The sequence below is a fragment of the Monodelphis domestica genome, chromosome 4 (genome assembly GCF_027887165.1).
Source record: "Monodelphis domestica isolate mMonDom1 chromosome 4, mMonDom1.pri, whole genome shotgun sequence".
NCBI classification, from domain to species: domain Eukaryota; kingdom Metazoa; phylum Chordata; class Mammalia; order Didelphimorphia; family Didelphidae; genus Monodelphis; species Monodelphis domestica.
In genome coordinates this window covers 294066652-294085164 of record NC_077230.1, presented here as the reverse complement: position 1 = coordinate 294085164, position 18513 = coordinate 294066652, and the positions used below count along the sequence as shown (strand labels likewise).

Sequence of the window (18513 nt, the reverse complement as noted above, 5' to 3'; positions counted from 1 at the left end):
AGTAGAATGAGGATTGAGAAATGCCACTAGACAAAATAACTGAGAAATCATTGGTAACTTGAAAGAGTCATTAAAACAGAGAGGGGAGAATCCCTCAAATCTCATGTTAAGTTTGAAATAAAGGCTTTGGGTTTTGCCTCTAACCGTGAAGGAGTGCTAAACAGATTGAATCACTAGCAAAAAGAAAGTTAATGTCCTCTTAACTGATGAAGGAAGACTATATGGACCCAAAGTGTCTTATTCATATCATTCTATGGAAATAGTTTCCTTATTGCTATCTTCAATTAAACTTCAGATCACTGTCCCGTTTTCTCAAGATGTTAAGTACCTTGTTCACATTCTGCCTCTCTACATCATACATGGGGATTCCAAAATTCACATTTTTGTTCCTTCAAATATCCTAATATTTTAGTTTATTAATGTCCTTTCCTTCACTAACTCCATTTTCATTCTATCTCCGATTATCCATAGGAATGTTCATATCTTAAGACTTGACTTTTAACCCGAATTGTTTTTGCTCCATTATCTTGAATTTCATATTTCTTTCTTTAATTACTATTTTCCATTTCTTGACCTTTCCAATTGTCTCTCTCCTCCCAAACCTGTTCTTTATTCTCATAAAATTTGTGGGAGAACAATAACATTTAAAAGACTTCTTTTATATTTTTCATTTGAGAAATTATATTTCATTAATTAATTTAGAATATTTTCCCATGGTTACAAGATTCATGTTCTTTCCCTCTCCTCCCCCTTCCCCCCTGCCATAGCCGACACGCAATTCCACTGGGTTTTACATTTGTCACTGATTGAGACGTATTTCCATATTATTGATATTTGCACTAGGGTGATTGTTTAGAGTCTACTTCCCCAATCATATCCCCATCAACCCATTTGATCAAGCAGTGGTTTTTCTTCTGTAGTTCTATTCCCACACGTCTTCCTTTGAATATGGATAGCATTCTTTCTCACAAGTCCCTCAGACTTGTCCTAGATCATTGCATTACTGCTAGTAGAGAAGTCCATTACATTCCATTGTACCACAGAGTATCAGTCTCTGTGGTTTCAGTTCTCCTGGTCCTGCTCCTTTCACTGCATCAATTCCTGAAGGTTGTTCCATTTCACATGGAATTCCTCCAATACATTATTCCTTTGAGCACAATAGTATTCCATCACCAATATGTACCACAATTTGTTTAGCCATTCTCCAATTGAAGGGCATCCCCTCATTTTCCAATTTTTTGCCACCACAAAGAGTATAGCTATATATTTATATTTGTACAAGTAAATGCTTTCCTTATAGAGGAGAAACATTCTGAATATGAAACACTACATACAATGCTGGGATTGATTGATGGACTACCTTTCCCCTCCTCTTTATTGTAAAGGATTACACTCTGGAATGGGTAATGGGAGAGGGAACAACAGGGAACACAAGTGATATGAAACTAAATATATAATTTTTTTAAAGTAGGGAATAGGGTTTACTTGAGATAGAAGAGATTCATTTGGTGTTCCATAATGATAATGAAGTCCTGGTCCTGTTCCTGGCCTATGGAAGGTGACCTTGAGAGACAGCAGTTCTTAGACCACTGCTGTAATTTCTTTCTCCTAATAGATCTACTAGAAAAAGCAGACCACAGACAAATCAGTACTCTTTGAACATAAGTCCCTGGTTCCTTCTGGCTAATGATGGTTTAAAGTCACCCATATGTTAATTGCAAATAGAAATTTAGATTGGTTCAAGATCCAACTTAATGGTGACTGAAATGATAGCTCCCTTCAATTCATAAAAAAAACAAAAACAAAAAAAAAAACCTTCCTCCTGTTCTTTTCCTGAGTAAATGACTTCCTTCTTTAATACTTGTGTGGATGGTGTTTAATTATATGAAGATTGGCTCTATCCAGTAACTACTACAAACCCTTTATTCATCACCATCTTTCTGCTTACCTCATTTCTTGACAGAAACTGGTTTTTCTTCAAAAACTATCAATAATTTTTAATTTCCAAATATTATGATCTCTCCTCAGTCTTCATCCTTACATCCTCTGTACAGTAAGGAGGAAGGTGGAGTAAGATCATAATTTGATATATGTTACTCCTCTCATTTACTGGATGCTTTCTTTTCTCTGGAGTTTCATAACATTATTCTTTCCTTTTTCTCATTTTCTGTAGATGATAGTTTCCTCTATGCTGCCTTTGATGGTTCTTCATCCATAACACTTATCCTTAGTGTTTATGTATTCTTCAGGTTCTTTCTTAGGACTTATTCTTTTCCCTTTCTATACTTTCTCACTTGGTGATTTCATTAACTCCCACTTTAATTCAAATTCCTATTACCTCTCATTTGAACTATTACAATGGACTCCTAATTGTTCTTTCTGCCTCAATTCTTTTATAATTTAAATCATACTTTACAGAGTTGTCAAAAATGATTTTCCATAAGAACAAGAATGACAACATCACTCTCCAAGAAAATTCACCAGCTACTGACTGTTTCTAACATAAAATATAAACTCCCCTGTTTGACTGTTCAAACCCTTCACAGCCTAGCCTCAATCTACACTTCTATATTCATCGTATATTTCTCTCATTTCCACATTAAAGGCTGAGCCAAACTGGTCTTCTCTTGTTTACTCACATAGCACTCCAACTCTTGTCTTCCTGTCTTTTCACTGTCCATCCCCATACATGGAATGTATACCTTCCTTGACTCTATAAACTACATACTATTTGTTTTGTATACATTCTGTAAATAATTACAAATTTCTATGTTGTCTTCCTAAATGTAATGTAAACTCCTTAATAAAGGGGACTGTTTCACTTTATAGTTTGTATCCTTAGCATCTAGCAGCATACCTGAGACATAGTAGACAGTTAAGAAATGCTTGCTGAGGATGCCCATTATCACCTCTATTATTTAATATTGTTCTAGAAATGCTAGCAATAGCAATTAGAGTAGAAAAAGAAATTGAAGGGATTAAAGCAGTTAATAAAGAAACTAAACTATCACTCTTTTCAGATGATAAGATGGTATACTTAAAGAACCCAAGAAAATCAACTAAAAGACTAGTGGAAATAATTGACAAAGGCACATAAACCATCAGCACTTCTACATGTTTCCAACAAAACTCAGCAGCAGGAGTTAGAAAGAGAAACTCCATTTAAAATAACTCCAGACAATAGAAAATATTTAGGAATATATTTTCCAAAACAAACACAACTACAAAACACTTTTTCACATAATTAAAACTAGAACTAAACAATTTGAAAACATTAATTGCTTCTGGGCAGGACAAGCTAAAATAATAAAAATGACAATATTACCCAAATTAATCTACTTATTCAGTGTCATGCCTATGAAAGTACCAAAAACCTTTTTTTTAGAATTAGAAAAAAATGCAACAAAGTTCATTTGGAAGAACAAAAGATCAAGAATATCAAGGGAAATAATGAAAAAATGTGAAGGAAGGTGGCGTAGCAGTACCAGATCTTAAATTGTACTATAAAGCAGTGCTCATCAAACCAATATGGTACTGGCTAAGAGAGAGAAGGGAGGATCAATGGAATAGATTTGGGGTAAATGACCTCAGAAAGATAGTGTTTGATAAACACAAAGACTCTGGCTTTGGGGACAAGAATTTACTATTTGACAAAAACTGCTAGGAAAATTGGAAAATAGTATGTGAAAAATTAGGTTTAGATCAATATCTTATACCCTATACTAAGATAAATTCAAAATGGGTAAATGACTTAAATATAAAGAGTAAAATCATAAATAAATTAAGTAAACATAGAAAGGAAGGAATTTAAGACCAAGCAAGAGACAGAAAACATTGCAAAATGTAAAATGAATGAATGATTATATCAAATTAGAAAGGTTTTATAAAAACAAAACCAATGCAACCAAAATTAGAAGAAAAGCAACAAACCTGGAAAACATTTTCATAATAAAACTGTGAAAAAGGTTTAATTTCCCAAATATATAAGGAACTAAGCCAAATTTACAAAAAAAAAAAATTGAGCCATTCCCCAATCAACAAATGGTCAAGGGACATGAATAGGCAGTTTTCACATGATGAAATCCAAACTATCAATAAGCACATCAAAAAGTGCTCTAAATCCTCCTGATTAAAGAAATGCAAATTAAAATGACTTTGAGGTACCACCTCACAACTAGCAGACTGGCCAATATGGCAGCAAAGGAAAGTGACAAATGTTGGAGGGGATATGGCAAAACTGGGATACTAATACACTGCTGGTGGAATTGTGAATTGAGCCAACCATTCTGGAAGGCAATTTGGAACTATGCCCAAAGGGCTTTAAAAGAATGGCTACTCTATACCACTGTTGGGTTTGTACCCCAAAGAGACAATAAGGAAAAAGACTTGTACAAAAATATTAATAGCCATTGCTCTTTGTGGTGGCAAAAAAATTGGAAAATGAATGGGTGTTCATCGATTGGGGAATAGCTGAAAAAATTGTGGTCTATGATGGTAATAGAATATTATTGTGCTGAAAAGAATGATGAACTGGAGGAATTCCATGTGAACTGGAAAGACCTCCAGGAATTGATGCAGAGTGAAAGGAGCCGAACCAGGAGAACATTGTACACAGTTTGATACATTAAGGCAAAATCAAAATAATTGAATTTTCTATTTGCAACAATGCAATGATCCAGGACAATCCAGAGGAACTTTTGAGAAAGAACTCTATCTACACCCAGAAAAAGAACTGTGGAAACAGAAATGCAGAAGCAAAACACATGAGGTTCAATATGGATATGATTAGGGTTTTGATGTTAAAAGATCACTCTACTGCAAATATGAATAACATGGAAATCGGTTTTAGACAATGGTACATGTAAAACCCAGTGGAACTGCTTGTCAGCTTTGGGAGGGGCAATCATGAATCATATAATCATGGTCAACTATTCTAAATAGAAAGAAAGAAAGAAAAGAAAAATAAAGGAAGGAAGAGAAAGAAAGAAAGAAAGAAAGAAAGAAAGAAAGAAAGAAAGAAAGAAAGAAAGAAAGAAAGAAAGAAAGAAAGAAAGAAAGAAAGAAAGAAAGAAAGAAAGAAAGAAAGAAAGAAAGAAAGAAAGAAAGAAAGAAAGAAAGAAAGAAGGAAGGAAGGAAGGAAGGAAGGAAGGAAGGAAGGAAGGAAGGAAGGAAGGAAGGAAGGAAGGAAGGAAGGAAGGAAGGAAGGAAGAAAGAAGGAAAGAAAGAAGGAAAGAATGAAAGAAGGAAGGAAAGAAAGAAGGAAGGAAAGAAAGAAAGAAAGAAAGATCATTCTCCAATGGATTAATGGTCAATGTATATGAACAGGAAGTTTTCAGATGTAGACATCAAAGTTATCTATAATTATTTGAAAAAAAACTTCTAATTCATAATTGATAAGAGAAATACCAAATAATTAACACTAAGGTACTACCTCACTTCTCTCAGATTAGCTAATATTACAGAAGAGGAAAACATTAAATGTTGAAGGGGATATGGAAAATTGGCACACTAATGCACTGTTAGTGGAGTTGTGAAACAATCCAACCATTTTGGAGAGCAATTTGGAACTATGCCTAAAGGGCTTATAAAACCGTGCATATCCCTTGACCCACCAAAGAGATAAAATAAAAGAGAAAGGGATCTATTTCTTCAAAAATATTTCTAGTAACTCTTTTTTGTACTGTCAAAGAAATGGAAATTGAGGAAAGGCTCATCAGTAGGGAAATTGCTGAACAAGTTTGGTTATATGATTGTAATGGAATACTATTGTTATCTGAGAAAAAATGAGCAGGAAGATTTCAGATAAACCTGGAAGTATTTGCATGAACTAATGGAAAGAGAAATAAGCAAAATCAGAAGAACTTTGTATACCATATGATGATGAACTGTGAATGACTTAGCTATTCTCAGCAACAGAATGATATAAGACAATTTCAAGAAAGAGCTGATATAGTCTGAATGGAGAGAGAAGCATAATACTTTTCATTTAAAATTTTTTTTCATTTGTTTGGTTTGTGTTTTCTTTCACAACATGATGGGGACTAATATGAAAATATGTTTTGCATAATTGGCCAAGTATAACCTTTATCAAATGCTTAACACCTCTGGGAGTGGAAAGAGGAAGGGAGAGAATTTGAAACTAATAAAATTTTAAAATATAAATGTTAAAATTATTTAACACGCAACTGGTAAAAATAAGATATTATAGTATTAAAAAAAGGAAAATGGGTGCTGGGAAAATTGGAAAATACTTTAAAAGAAATTAAATTTTAGATTAACATCTTGCACCAAATACTATATCAAGCTCAGAATTGATATATGGACTAAATATCAATGTCATACCATAACAGAAACATATCAGCTACTTTTCACTGCTCTGGCTGGTGGGTGAAGGAGGAGAACTCAATTCTTTTTAAAATTTTATTTAATTAGTCAATTTAGAATATTTTCCATAGTTACAAGAGTCATGTTCCTTCCTTCCCCTCCTCCCCTCCCCACTATCCATTGCAGAATTCCACTGGGTTTTACATGTATCATTGATCAAGACCTATTTCCATATTATTGATATTTGCACTAGGGTGATCCTTTAGAGTCTACATCCCTAATCTAAGCCCCATCAACCCATGTGATCAAGTAGCTGTTTTTCTTCTGTTTCTGTTCCCACAGAGAACTGAATTCTTAACCAAAGAAAAGTTAACGGTGGTAAAATTAAGAGCATTCATAGATAATTATGCAATCCCTAAATAATTATATGATTTCTCAAAGTTGAAAAGCATTTGAATGAACAAAATCATCAAAATTAGGATGCAAAAGCAAGTTCCAGATTGGGAAAATATTTGCATCAAATATCTCTATTAAGTGTCTGATATCATAGATATATACAGAACTACCTATCAATCAATAAACATTTCTTAACTCCTTAGTATGTACTGACTACTGTGCTATATGTTTGAGATACAAAAAAAGGCAAAAATCCCCTCTCTTCAAAATGTTTAAATTCCTATGGGAAATACAACACATTAATAGATACATGCAAGATACATCCATTGAATATGGGACTAACACAAATATATAAGAACAAAAGCAATTATCAAACTGATAAGTATTTGAAAGATATGAGCAATTGTTCAAAGAGAAGTTGTAAATTATTAACAGTCATATGAAAAGATGGCTCCAAATCACTAATAAGCGAAATGTTAATTAAAACAACTCTGCATTTTCACTTCACACCCACTAAATCTGCAAAAATGATAGAAGAGCATATTGTATGACTAATGGAAAGAAAGGGCCTGTTGTTGCATTTTTGGTAGAATTGTGAATTGGTCTCATAATTTTGAAAAACAATTTAGAATCATGCTAAGAAATGAATAAGGCAGCTAGGTGGTACATAAGATAAAGCAATAGATCTGGAGTCAGGAAGATTCAAGCTCAAATCTAGCTTCAGGCACTTAGTAGCTGTATAACCCTGGACAAGTCACTAAACCCTCTTTGCCTCATTTTCCTCATCTGCAAAATGAGCTGAAGAAGGAAATGGCAAACTACTCTAGTATCTTTGCCAAGAAAACCCCAACTGAAGCAATACAAAAAGAAATGACTAACCTGTCCATACTCTTTAATATACTGCAAGGGAGAAAAATTGAGATCAAAGACAGAAACGTGCTATATACATTAAAAATTTTAAAACATTCTTTTTTCGACTTCTGACTTTCAGACTTTCCTACCACAATTCAGCTGAAGTCTCATCTTGGAATTTCCCTCAGTTCTCAGGGCTTCCTCATCCTTGGAACACCCTTCCTTCATGCCAAACTCCTTTTCCCTCCTGAGGTTTCCATTTGGGGGGAGGAGATCAGGCTAGCTTTTGGTTCTGATTCTGACTTTCCAACTTTTGACTAGACAAAGAAGAATCAGAGAATGCTGAATTCAATAACATGTTGTGTAATAAACTCCAGATTATAGGTTACTTGGGAAAGAACTTCCTATTGGGCTCCTTTCAGCTCCCTTTTATCTTTTCCCATTAGAATAAAATTGAGGGAGAAGATGTCTTTCTTTTTTGCCAATAAATAACACAGTTCAAGGATGATGTCCCTACTTCGCTTGAGAATTTTTTTAAATTTCATTTCAAATTGATTGTAGTTCTTCAGAGATCTTCTTCTAGGAAAGTTCCTACCAACAGTGGGAGAAAATGGGCTGATGGGTCTATTAAAAATAGTCCATCATGCATCCCCAATACTGAATTTGGGGGGATATATATATATATATATATATATGTATATATATATATATTCAGGCTCTTATTTTAACTCCCTATTCCTGTATATGAATCCTCCATAGAGCCTAGGAACTTATTCCTTCAATAACTTTTGATCTTTTAAATGCTTAAATGCACCTCTAACTCAATTAAAGCTCACTGGGAAGTAGCATTCTGATATCTGGTGTTTTAGTTCCTCATTAAGATCTCAATTAAATATTTTGATTAGAATTTTCTTCCTGCCAATACAAGATTGCCCACAACTGTTAGAACTCATTAGTGCAATCAACAAGGGATGGGTCATGTTGCTGGTTTCCCATAATCATGGTATGTTTATTGTAGCATCAACAAATACCCAGGAGATGCCTAGGATTCTGAAAATATGCCACAGTTTTTCCATGAAAGTCACAATCCAATCCAGTATAGCCTCTACTAAGTCCCTTATAATGAACAACCTTCTTGCTAGATCATAGGCAAATAAAAATGGTTGCATTTCAAATTCTGATTCACCGCATCCCAGGAACAACAGGTTCTTTCACTGCTCTCTCTATCTCTTTCTCTCTCTCTCTCTCTCTCTCAACTAGCAAGAAATTACTGAATGCCACTGATGGTGGAGGCTGAGCAGATGTGGTCAAAAGAACCAGATATGGCTGGAGAGCTATTCACATATAGTTACTGCCATCATCTGCTGCAACTGGTCACCCAACTGCTGTATAATATTTTCCTGCTTTGGCTCTTAACCTGAGATCAGTGAACTTCTTTTAAATAAAATATTTGGACAACTATATTTTAATGTAAATGACTTCTTTTGTAATTTTATGCATTTAAAATAATTATTCTGAGTAGGGGTCTATAGACTTCACTAGACAGCAAAAAGAGTCTATTCCAGAAAATATGTTAATATCTCATATTCTAAGGTAAAGGGTGAATCCAGCTCTTCCTCTGGAAGGTGGGTAATAAATGACCCATAACATGCTGCTGTACTTGTTAATCCAAGGAAAGCCCCTTGTTCAGGCCCTGTCACATTTGCATCACACCACCATATCTGAATAACTTTAATAGCTCAGCTTTATATAGGGCTTTAAGGTTTAAAAGTCAGTTTTGTAAAGGTAGTCTTTCTTTATTGGTATACAATAGTGTAAATACATAGTGTAAAAATGGAGAGTTTGAACCCCAGACTTCAATCCCCAGAAATACTTGGTGTTTTCCAGAATTCTCTATAATCTCACCTGAGTCCCCAGGTTGGCGAGATCACAATGAGTATTTAAATGGCAATAATCCTTAATAAACCTCATAAAATATGATACTTTTATTACTAGACATAATTTAATTTTTACAATAGGGGTGTCCCCAAATACTTTGCTGACTCATGTAAAACAGAGTCTGAGATAGCTGAATGATACTCTGAATGCTACTCTCCCATGGGTAACCCAGTGACAGCCCTTGGATGTCCTAAGGAGCAAATTGCAATCCTTTACACAATGAGGCAAATAACAGTTTTAAAAGGATGAGAGCAGGAACGACAAGCACACAGAAGCATTTAAACTGTTCCCTATCTGTTTCGTGATCAACTTGTTCACTACCACACTTTGTTGCTTCAGGACAGAGAAGAGCAGATGACTGGAGTGGGGTGTACCACTTCTGGACTCTTCATCATATACTCTGCTGTCATTCTTTACCCCTGGGGGATGGAAATGCCTACAGGTACATCTACCTCTCAGTTGTACGATGGGTTTCTCTCTCTCAGTTCTCTGCTTGCTAAGCTGTTAGCCATATACTTGCCTGTGAGTCACAGGCTGCTTTTTTTTAAAAACCTTTCCGTTTCATCTTAGAATAAATACTTTAAATTGGTTCTTCAGGGTTACATAGCTAAGTGTCCGAGTGCACTTTTCAACTCTAGACCCCATCTTCAAGTCTGGCTCTCTACCCACTAAGTCAGTCACTTAGTTGCTTTCCTAAAAAGGCATCATAAAGCAATGTGGATGGAGCATTTAGTATTTAAACACATTTTGTATTCAGTACTCTTTTCATTTGGCCTTAAAAAAAACAGTGACGACAATCTAATAACTCACAAAGTTTTTCTATCCCTTGACTGTTTTTCATACCAACACAATTACCATTAGTTAAAAAAAAAAAACCTGTCCTTTGCTCATTTCTCTGCAAAATAATTCCCCCAACTAAGCAAGATGTCTTAAGTTAAAATTTTTGAAAGAAATATAGCAATTGTCTTATGTCTTATTTTATTAGTCAGCAACTTCAGAAACAAGCTGGCAACAATTATCAAGCCAGCTGAGTTACTCTTTCCCTCGTTAGTATTTTTTGAATTTTCTTACAAACTTGTGCACCCTAATGGCCACATTCCATAACTTTTTATAAAAATGGGAAAAAAAAGTAGGCAGACATTTTCTAGGCAGAACTTTAAAAATTTTTTTAATTTTGCCCTCCTCCTCCTTTGCTACTGGGAGGAAATTTCAGGTTGTTATGTTGTTTTTTGACTTGATAGATTTAACTGTATGCAATCTTTTGTTCAGGTTACAAGGGAGGAAATGTCTTTTTCCATTCTGAGAATGGGAAGCTGTTTTACTTTCTTTTTTGGTGGTGCTTCCTGACATTTAATATATTAAACAGCCCTTATAGTCTTCTCCTTAAAATTTCCTATATTAAAATAAAAATCCATGGAAAAAAGGAGGGAAAATATAATTCAAGAGGATAAACTATGAGTATAGATCAGATGTGGAGATAGTAAGGAATAAATTTCAATGTAGGAAAGTTATGGAAAGAATACATTACAGCACAAAATTAACACATGATAGTTACACTTTACAAAATGAAATTATCACTCAGGATATTTACAAGTCTATTCTTATACTAAAAGCATTCATAATAAATGATAAAATCTATGATACTACCCTGCTGAAATAAAAATAGATGATATTTAGCAATGACATTATTACAGAGGATTACTGTCAGGTGATAAGTATAATTAAATGTTCCTGACCTTTATTTCAGAAAAAAACCCCAAGAAATACACTTTTGTCTTTTTGAAGTACATTACAGACTTCACCATATTAAAAATCTAAGGCAAAATTCAATGAAAAGATACTTGATAACTTACCTTATATATGTTAAAAAGCACACTGATGAAATAATTACAACCAACTTGATTTCTACCGAAGATAACACTGTCTGAAACTTTTTCACCACTTCTAAAACTGGGGGGGAAGGTATTTTAGGTCCCGCCTCAACTATTACTGGAAGAAAGCACACTCACATATTTGGCTATGTCTTATATTTCATCCCCTGCTACTGGCAACAGACATATCTAATTTTACTCAGTGACATAAACAGCTCACACCACATTTGAAATTGTTTAGGCACTAGTTCCAACAGAGAGCTTTAACTGTGCCAATAAAAAGAAAAATAGCATTCCTATAAAACCAATTTGTAATCCCTGAATTATGCCAAGAAAAAGGATAGTTTTACATAACCTTCAAAATAATCTTCTACCTATTAAATGAAAAAAGGATTATTTCCCCCCATTTGAGAGGTACAGAAGAACAAAAATCTGATGAAATATATAACTTCACAAAATCAACAAATCTGGTATATTTTACCAATACAGAAGTGGAGAAGTTGTAACTTTTTGATAATGCTAGGTGATATAGTGAACAGAAGGTTGCATCTGGAGTTACAAAAATCTGAATTTTAAATCCAGTCTCAGACTATTAGCAATGTGATCCATTTAATTTTTCTGCCTCCCTTAGTTTTCTCATCTGTAAAATGTGGGTAATAATAGCACCCATTTTTCTGGATTTTTGTAAGTATAAAATTGGATAATATGTGTAAAGTGCTTTGGAACCTTAAAGAATTATATAAATGCTAGTTATAATTATGAAAAAATCCTACATATTTTTCTTTCAAGAAAAGTGAATATTAACATAAGATAATCACTTTATGAAACTCCTTAAGAGCTGACAAATAATTGTCACTGTGCCCTCTTTAAATTAAAGTATTGATATTTGGGAGAGAAAACTTTAAAAAATATGTCAGTATCAATGTAAAGAAAACTATGCCTTTTAAAACAGATTTTCCTTTATTGCTTAAAAAAGGAAGTACAAAGACTTACTCAGCTTTTGAATTCTAAATAATTTATTTTACTCAGTTTCAAGGCAATAACAAATTTTAAAATAATGATAAAGAATAATATACTTTTAATAATAAAATGTAAAAAAAGTCATCAAACATAGGAAGGGTCTTCATTTTTTATTATAGATGAAATCTATTTTATATGATGCTAACATAAAATAATTTTGGAAAACAATTCAATGAAAATCCATGGTTTATATCTGTACTTCATTTTTTAGATTTTTTAGAATGCTTCCTATTTTCTTTAACTATGTAACCTCACTATAGATTCCTATGAAAGCTGATGCTTCTCTCATCAAACAGCTGTAGGCCACAAACTTAGGGCTGACATAGGCCAAATTAATCATAAAGTAACAAGAATATCATACTTTATCATCTCACTGTTATTTATTAATAAACACAAATCAAGATAACCACAAATATTTTTAAAATAGACATGGAATGATGCTAAAACCAAAGCTATTTCTATATAACTCATTGTTTATGAAAGATTAAAATGTGATATTTATTTTTTATAACTGTCTTACCCATAGGATTTGAGAAAAAACTGTTTTAATATTCTGGTTAAATACAATTTCATGCATTTATAAAGGCTTCATGAATACAAAAATGTTTCAATAACTAAATCAACATTTGTAAAACTATATATTTACAACACAGGTCCCAAAATATTTACACATATCCAGGATGACTTTAAATTGTTCTCATATACCAATCCATTTAATATCACTCACATCTGAATTGATATCACAATAGTGTTTATTTCCTTTAATAACATTGAGAAATGATGCTTTGATTCCATTAACTGGTTGTTGCCATCTCCAGACAGTTTCTTTCCCACTCAACACAAAATTAACATTAGACATTATTATGGTCATAAAATTCGAAGGCTCTAAAGAAGTGGACAGATCATTCAGTTTAACTTGTAAATCTCATGGTTTAATTTAAATCTCATGGATGAAAGTGTCTGGTTACTTTTTATAATATTGCTTTACTGAATTAGCATAACCATAATTTATAGGTCTCTGTTGACATGAAGTCTTGCTAAGATTTTTTTGGCTTTCAAATATAGGAGGGCTTAAGTGGGTATTGTATATAAATAGTATAATCCAGGGAACACATTGAAATTTCCTCCAAAGCCTCAACAGAGAAACAGCCACTGATCCCTCCAAAGGTCAGATTCAATGACTTAGTCATTTTTTCACAATTATCCCATATTGAGTAAACAGTGCTAGCATGATTGCCACATATCCAAAGGTGTGTCCTGTAGGGAAAAGAAGTAGTAATGAATTGGGATTTAAATCCTAAATATCAGTTAAGGCTCACTTTGGATTTAAAAGCAGGAAGTCAACAAGAAAAATTGTAAAGAAAAAATGGCAAAAATTTAGAATTCATTGAATGAGTAAAATCAATGAAAAAAAATACTGTAAAAGATGAAAAGCCAGGAAAGAGAACACAAATTAATCAACCAACAAGCTAAGACTGAAGTACTATGTTAACTGTTGAGGATATAAATTTAAAAATGAAATAGATCTTGCCTTCAAGGAACTTATATTCTATGAGGGGAAACTATAAGTGTAAACAGATTTGTACAAAGTAAATACTAGGTAATTTGGGGGATTGTGACTAGAAATGTACTTGTACTTTAGGAATACTTGAAAACTAGAATGTTTATGATAATATATCAATTTCGGACATTTCTAAGGCAAAATAAAAGGTATTAGGGAAGACTTCAAGAGATTCAAAGGAAGAAGAAAGAAAAACTCATTGTCTGACCATTAAACTTATACTTCAGTATAATCTAAAATCTACCCCTTCCAAGGTCTTGGTCTCTCAAATTCTTGTTGGACTATGATTTCTGGTCTTACACTTTGGCACACCTTTTCTTCATATTCCATTTTCTTTGTTATTTGTCACATTTTCCCTAGTTTTGGCTTTACTTCCTTCTCTATCCTATCAACCTAGGTCAGAGATTGATTAAAAAGGCTAAGCAACAAAGAAAAAATTTTATGGCCCAGGTTGAATATTTTTATGATGGATAGGATCTTTCAATTGTCAAACTAAACTCTACTGTTATTTATTCTTCTACAGTATCATATCTCATTAATATGGAAAAAATAGAATCTAATATTTTAAGAAAATTCCTTTTTATCTCCTACATTTAATTAGGGTCTAGCTAGTAATGAAGGAAGGAAGGAAGGACTTAATCAAAACTGTTTTAGTACTCCTGTCATAGAAATTAGAAAAAAGGGGGAGGACCCTTGAGTCATGCCCTCTAATGACCAATAAAGGTATTACAGCCTGTTAGGAAAGTACTATTCCTCTGCAAGGCATAAGAACCTTGTAAGAAAATTGTAAAAATGGTATCCAGTATTGGTGGAACACTCTCTGCAAGTAAAAAAAAAACAATTAAAACTTGCTTGATGTTTCTGAATGATAAATTCATTTGTGAAAAGGTGAAGGCAGCAATAAGAGCATTTACTACTGTTATTTAATTTGGATCCACAAAGAGGACTGACTGCTTAAGGAAAAATGATGAGATTCTTAAGAGGACATAACATTCATCTTAGAAGTTTGAGAGAAAAGTTGGGTATAGTTTGACAAACTTTAAATCTGGGGATAAAGAGTTTCAGTGTTCTGAAAATAGTTAGTCACCTATACCCTAAATATTTTCAAAGACAGCACATGAGGGAGGGAAGAGTAAGGGAATCAGCATTTACATAGGACCTACCATGTGCTAAGTATTTTCTACCAATATCTTATTTGATCCTCACAACAATCTTGGAAGGTAGACACTATTATTATCCTCACTTCATAACCATCTGGTAGGAAATTCAAAGTAAGGTTATTCTAACAAAATAAATGGAAGTAACTTCAACAAAAAAAGCAGAGAGGTATTTGAAGAAACTTATAACTGCTTATGATATTTTTAAAAAGACATATTGAATGAGATGAGAACAAAGGCAGATTAACAGAGAATTTATATGTAAGAATGGCAAAGACCTACAGAGACATTGTCAGGACAGTAAATCTCCAAATAAGTTTGGACTGCTAAGAACAGTATTTCATTGCTATATTGGGAGAGAGGAAAGAAAAGAAAGAACTAGTTCTTGTGGTGGAGGCAATAATGCTAACATGACATGAAAATGAAACAACTGTTTAGCTTTTATTTTACTTGCTATCTTTTCTAAGGAGGATTATATTCAGATAAGGAAGAAAAGAGCAATAATGTTTAAAAAGAACTAAAGCCCCATAATAAATATGAAATCGGTAAGATGGAATCTAGAATGAATTATGTCATAGGGTTCTGAAAGAACTGATCGATATGATAGCTAAACTGCTATACGTAATCCCTGAATAACTGGGGAGGAATGGAAATATGTTAAAGGAGTAAAGACAAACAGATGTTATCGCATTCTGAAAAAAGAATAAAGTGTAGGATCTCCAAACTGTAGGATCATTCCTAGCAAATTTCTAGAAAATGTTATAAAAAAGGATCATTTTAATTTACTTAATAAGAGAAATAATGAGCAACGAGAACTAGCATAATGGCATTAAGAAAAAGTCATGCCAGTTAAATTTTACTTCCTTTTATTAAATGAAATTGGGCATATAGACCACAGAATTACTCTAAAGGTGAAACATGTGAAAATATTTTTTGGGGAAAAGTTATCTGTTTCAACCCTCAGATGAACCAGAATTCTATCTATAGTATATCTAACAGTCATCCAGCCTCTGTTTAAAGACTTCTAATAAGGAATTCATAAGCTCCTGAAAAGTCCCAATCTACTTCTGAATAACTATTAGATTTTCTTTACATAAAGTCTAAAACTGTATCTTTGAAATTCTGAAGAAGTAAAATGTCCAGAGTGAGCAAAGCCTAGGTTATTATACTCCTTGTCAGGAACATATAACTATGGTTCAATTCCAGGTACAACATTTTAGGAAGGACATTGACAACCTAGACTATGAACAGAAAAAGGTGACCAAGATGGTAAGGGAGGAGCTAGAGATCATGCCATATAAGAAAATAAGCTAGAAAAAAACACTAGATATTAGCTTAGAGATAAGACCATTTAGGTAACAGTATAATTTCTACCTTCTAGAATTTGTAGGTTGTCAAGTAGACAAAGGATCCAGTTTATTCCTTAGCTTTATAGAATTAGGAACAATGGATGGAAGTCTTAGAGAAGCAATTTAAGCTCAAAGTAAATGAAATTTTCTAAAATTTAGAACTTCCCAAAAGTAATATGGGCTGCTTATGGTGGTCATGGGTATTATGTTTCATAAGGAGTCTTTAAGCAGAGGCTAGATAAGTATCTTGTAAAAAATTGTCATAAGCACAGATTCAAATAGATAACCTAGACCTTCTGATTCTAAAATCTTGTAATTCAGTCACACTAGCACAGTTTGGTGGAGCTATGAATTGGCCCTACTGTTCTTGAAAAATAATTTGGAAAGATAATAGAGGGAAGATTATAAAAAAAAATCACAGGTAAGCAAGACAACTTTAAAAAATGCAGGTTGACTTTAGTAGATTAAAAAGAAAAGCAAGTTGTACATAATAAGGTTCTACAGATGTATGTAAAATGATCTTTTTCTGTTCAATTATGTACTTGAAATGGCATTTTGTGTAATTTATTTAAAATAATTAAGATTATATTAGAAAAGTGATTAAATTACTTATAATTTTTGGTCCAGTGATGGACCCCCCAAAAATTAAAAATAGAAAAGGTCCTTTTTTGTTCTCTGCCCACATCTGATATTACCTTAAATTATGCAGTAAAATTCCTTCTTTCATTGCTACCACAAAACAATATTTTCTAAATGTCTGTTAGACCTAGATGCCCTTTCACTTCTTGCCTATAGCCTTCTTTTTGAATATTTTGTGGAAATTCCATTCTATTTGAAAAGTCTGATTTATAACCTTTTACCTCTAACTTCTTACCCTAAGAGAAACTATGACCTTCCTGGAGGACAATCTGTCTCCTTCCACTGCCTCTCATTTATAGACCTCAATCTTTATTATCCTTGACTTATGGGGTCAACTTTGACTCTGTTTTCTCTTATAATTCTAGAACACTTACTTTATGCTTCTTATTGTGAAGAGTGAATCAAACTCTCTTTGTCTATCAATCAGCGACTTTTAAGTTCACCAATCAAAAACTTAAGTACCCGTACTTATTACCTTACCAGTCACTAAGTATGAGAGTTTACAAGTCACTTGCTAGAGTGGGTGACAACTCCAGAGGCTTCTGCCCTCCCCTTGGGCAGTGCTAGGCAAATTAAAAGACTGGGATTGGTTTCCATAAAGTGGGGAAGGGACAGGAAGTGATGTGGAAAAAGAACTATAAAGAATTCTGAATTTCCTATCCAAGGGACTTACTTCTCCTTTGAACTTCTCCTTTAGAGTTTGTCTTTCAAGGTTCTCTGCATTGGTGAGCTAGACTGAAGAAGGAGATTTTCCCCCCTAGATCCTGTGTCAGCTTGCTGGGTGAATAGTTGGCCTTCCTTTCCTGGTTTTTGGAGAGATTGGTTTCAGAAATTCCTGCCTTGCTTTTGGAGGAAGCTGTGTTGGTGGAACCCTGGCTGAAGACACTGCTGGGACTTCTGGCTGAGGATTACTGGGAAAATCTACATGGAGACAGAGTCTTGGTGAAGCCCTGATGGGGCTAAGACTGGCTTCTCAGGAGAAGGGCTGATAGGCTTATTATAATCTGTCTCTTTATCTAAATTTTTCAACTTTCACTCTTTCTGCCTCTTTGTAAATAAAGCTGCTGAAAGTCATTTTAACTTAAGCTGTAATATTTTAAAATCAGCGACCACAATATTACTTTAGAATTCTCATATTTAGCATAAAATCTAAATTTAAATTCTTATATTATAATTTAAAGTTTATATTATCTAACTACATGCTTATCAGGTCAATATTGTTATTGTCAGTCCTCAAGTTGATACCTATCTACTTCACCAGAAAAAATTTGTACTTAGTTCATATTTTCTCCACCTCATTGACTGTCATTATTTTCAAAGAATTCAACATTCATGTTTATACTCCCAGGTTCTTCAACATCATGAACTATAGACCTCACTCAATGGAATTAATGCACAAATGAGTT

The 18513-nt window shown here is 33.4% G+C and overlaps 1 protein-coding gene across 5 annotated transcripts in view; it reads right to left on the bottom strand.

The window, feature by feature from the left end:
- SGCG (sarcoglycan gamma) overlaps window positions 1-18513 on the bottom strand; it is a 341738-nt gene that overhangs the window by 256583 nt on the left and 66642 nt on the right. The window contains exons 1-2 of one of the 5 annotated variants that reach the window (XM_056794688.1): window positions 11364-11501; window positions 7722-7889 (exon numbers count right to left, since the gene is read on the bottom strand). The exons of 2 other annotated variants lie outside the window; for them this stretch is intronic. The gene's annotated coding sequence lies outside the window, so the exon portion shown is untranslated. Of the gene's footprint in view, window positions 1-7721; window positions 7890-11363; window positions 11520-18513 lie in introns of those variants that run through there. 2 more of the 5 variants (XM_007495215.3, XM_001375567.4) reach the window with 2 other exon arrangements.